The sequence below is a fragment of the Pygoscelis adeliae genome, unplaced genomic scaffold, assembly GCF_000699105.1.
Source record: "Pygoscelis adeliae isolate BGI_AS28 unplaced genomic scaffold, ASM69910v1 Scaffold190, whole genome shotgun sequence".
Classification (NCBI taxonomy): Eukaryota; Metazoa; Chordata; class Aves; order Sphenisciformes; family Spheniscidae; genus Pygoscelis; species Pygoscelis adeliae.
The window spans coordinates 111,101-116,588 of record NW_008823922.1 but is presented as its reverse complement, the minus strand read 5'-3'; positions in this window follow the sequence as shown (position 1 = coordinate 116,588).

Sequence of the window (5,488 nt, the reverse complement as noted above, 5' to 3'; positions counted from 1 at the left end):
TATCCTTTTTTTTTCCCTTTTTTCCCCTCTTTTTCCCTTTTTTTCCTTTTTTCTTTTTATTCATTTTTTCTTCTTCCCCTTTTTCCCCTCTTTTTTCCCCTTTTTCCCCTCTTTTTTCCCCTTTTTCCCCTTTTCCCTTTTTTTTTTCTTTTTTCCCCTTTTCTTCCCTTTTTTAACCTTTTTTCCCCTCCCCCTTTTTTTTTTCTCCCTAAGGCTCAATGCCCTACTGTATTGCCTACTTATGGCCAAGGGCATTTCCTCTTGGTATTTTCAGAGTTCTGATGTCTTCCTGCAAGTGTTTCGAAGGGGCAGCTGAGCAGACCCCTCCCTGGCAGGAATCCATCTGCCTGACCTGGGCCGGAGGGGAGCAGGGAGCTACAGCGCTGCAGGAGCCTGCTCCGAAACTGCACCTTTGCCCTCTTGCCCTCCTTCGGAAAGGCAGGAGACAAGGCCTCAACAGAGCTGCTGGAAGGCAGGCAGGAGTTTCAAAGTGGGCTTGCCCAAACACCCGCCTTTCCAAGCAACCGGAAAGCAAACAGGGATTTGCTACATGGGATTTCCATGTGAAGTGGTTATTGTTTCACATGTCCAAGTAGGGCAGCTTCAAGTCACTGCTAAAGGATGTTACCTAGTGGAGCAAAAGTTGAAATTACCCAGTTGAAATTACAGACTGTTAGCTTCGTTGAAAAGGAGCTGGAGCCCTACATTGTAAGACAATGTTGCCAGGGCCAGAGATCTGTCATCCTGGAATATTAACTGTCCTTGTCCTCGGTGAAAAAGTACTTCTGGACATTTCATTTGAATGGTGCCGATGGCTTTTCACCTCCCACACATGGTGATCTGTGCACTGTCTGAGGATATGACAGGCCCTGCTGTAGTTCCCACGTTGTATCTATTACCTGTTTCTAGAGCAAAGGGACAAAAATCGGTAGAACACAGCCTCCGCAGCATTAGCCGTAGCAAGGCTGTCTCACTGCTTGCATCCTGCCTCCCAGAAGGCCCCACCTGCAGGATCCACAAGGCTGACAAGCCCTTGTAGATGCTGGAGGGGTGGACAGCCCATGGGTGGCAGCGTGCTGTCTTCTGCAGGCTGTGAGTCGCCCAGAGGTTGTCCATCCCCGAGTTACTGCTCTTCAAAGACTATGCCCTGGCTGCTAACTGGCTCTGGGGGTCTTCTGTGGCTCAAAAGTGTCACTGTCACCTTTTTGCTGGCCCATCTGCTCTTTCCCAAGGGCAACGGATGACTTGCAGTCACCCTATAAGATGTGATATGGAGTCTGTGCACTGTAATTTTCTAAGTTCATGGTTTTTACCAGTAGATGCGACCATGCACAAATGAACAGCAGAAAGTCCTGTGTTCTACATGAAGCAAAGGGAGCTTACAGTGATGAACAGATGATACAGGATTTTTCTGGTTCATGCAAATTATTTTTCTGTTCTTGGTTTGTGAGCAAAAAAAAATTAAAAGCTCCACTGCTATGTGTGAGAGTTTATTAGGAGATAGTGTGTGAGCACGTGAGCATGGCAGGTGGTTACAAGGACACCTCCATTTTGGATTCAAGCTACATAGAAGGAGAGAGAAAAAACCGTTGTGAAAGGGCTGGAGAGGGAAGACTTCTGCTGACTGATGGCGTGGCACACGGGTCAGTACGCTGTCTCTGTACGTATAATGAGAGTATTCATAGGACAGTAAGACTTCAGTTTCTTAGCTCGGACCCGTGGTGACTGAAGTTCCTGCCTTTCGTGCCAGTACGTGACACCAAGTGTCACACAGATGAAGCCTGAAGCACTAACTGGCAATGCAGATAAGGTTTTGGAAAGCACTGCTCTGTTCTTTGGCGCCAGTTATTCAGGATGACCTTCCCCGGTCCTCCGCTTCTCCAGTCACACCCCACCGCTCACATCCTCTTCCTCTCCTTTCCCCTCTCCATCTTCCTTATCTCTTGGCGACTGCCAGCTCCCCCTCAAAGGTAGATGATATGTTCTTATCGCTTGCCTGGGGAAAGTGCTAGAAAACAGTACCTGTGCTCTGGAAGCCTTGCTAGTTGCAAGGGGTTTATTTCTCTTTAGGAAGAGCTACAAATACTTCCAGCCTCAGCCACCTGCCTGGCTGCAGTAAGCAGGGCCCAACATCCCCTGCAGGCATAAGGGAGGATTGGGCACATGGCTGGCACTTACCAAATCACCTCTATTTCCCTGTTATAAAAAATGAGTGAATAACTCTGGAGTTTTAGGAGCCTGTGCTACTTGAATCTTTGTCCATGCAGCTTCCCCCACAGCACCGTTTAGCTGAGCTGCTGCGTTATTGGGGAGCACGTGCAGCAGCTGGGGCTGCTATATCATACTACCTATGTGCAGGCATTAAATAAGACCTGGGAAATTATTTTATTCCATGCTTGAAGCCTGCACAAAAGGAGTCACCTCAAGGCTTTGCTATACATATTTCTGCTACCGTGTAGTAGCTCATTGCACTGTTTACCACCATAAAACACTTTGTTCCCGTTGTGTTAAAATACCTGTTTTGCCCGACTTAGGAAACATCATGAAAGATTATTTAAGGTGATATGCTTAGCAAAAAAACAGTAGTGAGATACAGAGCCTTTCATGGGCAGATCATTGCCCAAGTCAGTAAATACAGACTACTGGATACAGCAACTTCATGTTACTTGGTAACCTGGAGCACGTTCGTGGCTGCGGACTGGTGTTCCAGTTTCCGGTTGCCAATACAAGCAGAGGGCGTTGTGTACAGCCAGAGTAACTCTTTCCTCATCAGAGGAGATGTCTCTGCATCGAGGGAAACTGACGGGGTTATCTGAGGTAGCACACCAGTTTGCACTGTCAATGATGGTTCCCTAGCTGCACTTTTTATAGAGGACTCAGGTTTCCAGTTATTTTGGTTCGGCAGCTCTCCTGTCATCAGCAGCTTAAAAATGTAGATCTGTCTGTCTGTCTTACCTTTCAAATAGTGCTGCTAAAATGGGAGCACCGGAGGAAAAACATCATTGTCTTACTGTGCATTTGACAGCACTTTGTGGCATATCAGCTTTCCTGACATTTGTAGGTGCACATAGAAGCAACGGCAGAAATATATATATATATATAGGAAGAGGCAGGGTTGATTCTAAAATCAAACCTCATCATAGGGCGTTGTACCTCCAACTGCTTCTGTTACAAGTAAACCCAAATTGACCACCTAGACTAGTTCATCTTTTTCTGAAAACATTGCACTTTAAATGTAAGAAGCTAATTGCCAAAAGTTAGCTATAGTAAATATAGTTTTAGTACAGTCACCATAGTTTTGGTAAACTTTAAATGTATGTTTTAAAAATAATTTGCAGCCTAGATGATTCGGAGGCAATGTAAGGCACAGGCTCACTTTGCAAGGAGTTCACTGAGGTTGCTCTGTGATGAGCAGGCAAATTGGGTTCACACTGTTCTGCTCGAAGACAAATATATGGTATTAGCTCCACAGTGAATGCTTTTATATGCGGACGGCCCTCCAGGTCTCGCTGTTCTTCACCTGTCTGAACTAACCAACACTTTTCAATCAGCAGCTCTGAGAGCAGATAGTGAGTGATTGTGCCTTCCTGTCAGCTATCGGGCAGCAATGGGTTGCTTTGGTCATTTGTTTGTTGGCTCTGGTCATTTTATGGCAGAGTAGAATGAAAGAGCTTCTTTTTTCAGTCTGTGTTCTGAAATGGAGTGATTAAACAAGGTTTTTGTGGTTTACTCTGACTTTATTACTTTCAGGTCGCTGTGCTTCTCTGCTGTCCTCCCCCACAACTCCAGAAGGGAAGAGAGGAGATATGTTGCAGTTGAGGATATAGAAAGAGTTGAACGACCTTTGGCATTTAATTGAAGCCTTTCGAAGCAAAGATAAGCAAGCATTTCCTCAGAGCGAAATTAAGTCACGACCACATTTACAGGAAAAAAAGTGCAGAGAGAAGAAAATATAAATCTCCATTTCACTTGCATAGTAATGCATCCCTTGAAAAATTGTTGCCGTTTGCAGGGTGAGAGAACAATGCTAGCTCAATGGAGTTATAGTATGCAATTTAACAGAGAAGTTTTTGATTTGATTTTGGGCTTAAGGCTAAAATCAATTGCTAGGCCAAAGGCAAACTACTGGGGTTACCAGAAAACATCCACCTTCTTTTGGCTGGCACATATTTGGTTCCTGCAGCATCACTCAACACCTGTGAATGAAGTAGAGCTTTAATGAAAGAATATCTGTGATAGTAGGCAGACGTGGTCCATTAGGTCAGGGGACAGTGCTGTCACACAAGGTTTACAACAGCCTTTTTTTTTTTTTTTTTTAATTGAGCTCTTTTGTTCAATATTCACTCTCTGCTACTAAGACTAATCATTGTAAACGTATATTATCTATGAAGTTGGGCAGCAGGTTTCTATGAATGTGACTGTGATGCAAATAGTAATTATTCAGGTACATAGCAAGGCTAGTGAAGTCCAAACTGAGTTGAGCCTGTAAGCCCTTGAAAATTTAAAATCAGTGATTTATCCGATGAAATACAGTGAGCAGAAGACTTATTTAGTCTTAACAGAAGGTTATGACCTCACGGCAGAATGGTGGGCACTCATCTGAGGGTAAAGGCCGCAGGTCCACCTGGGGGGTCTGCACCATCTACCCCTGCGGTGGCCGATGCCTCCACGCAGATGGAGCTGCTGAAGGGAGAGGCTGCAGTGCAGACCTCAGGCTGCAGGGAGTGCCTGGACCTCTCTCCTGGGGTAGGGACAGGCGGCAGACCTGCCTGCAAAAGGTGTGCCCAGGTGGAGGACCTCCTGCAGCAGGTGGCTGAGCTGCAGGAGGTGGTGAGAAGGCTGCGTAACATCAGGGAGGCAGAGAAGGAGCTAGATAGCTGGTTCCAAGCGCAGTCTGCAGCGGACCCGCAGCCCACGGCCAAACAACCAATAACTCCCCCACTGGCACATGCAGAAGGGAACAGGGAAATACATGCACTATATGGAAGACTTCAGTTACATATTAATTACAACAGCCAAAAACTCCCCCCACCGGCAAACAGCCAAAAACTCCCCCACTGGCACACGCAGAAGGGAGCGGGGGGGCCAATAATGCAGAAGAATGGACGGTTGCAAAGGCAAGGGCCAGCAGGAGGAAAAGACTTCCCCCGAAGCCTGAGGTGCCCTTGCAGAACTGCTTCACCGCTCTGCAGGACAAAGAGGAAAGTCCTGTCACGCCAGGAGAAGCGCTGGAGCAGAGTAGTGCAGCCCGATCTGCGCCCCCCCCCTCCCCGTGTAACAGCCAGCGCCACTAAGAAAAGGCGACAGGTGATAGTAGTAGGCGACTTCTGAGAGGTATTTTTGCCGATCGGACGCGCTCTCTAGAGAGGTGTGCTGCTTACCGGGGGCTCATATCAGGGATGTCACCAAGAGGCTACCGAGCCTCGTACAGTCCACTGACTATTATCCGCTGCTGCTGTTTCACGTGGGCACCAGTGACACAGCCAGG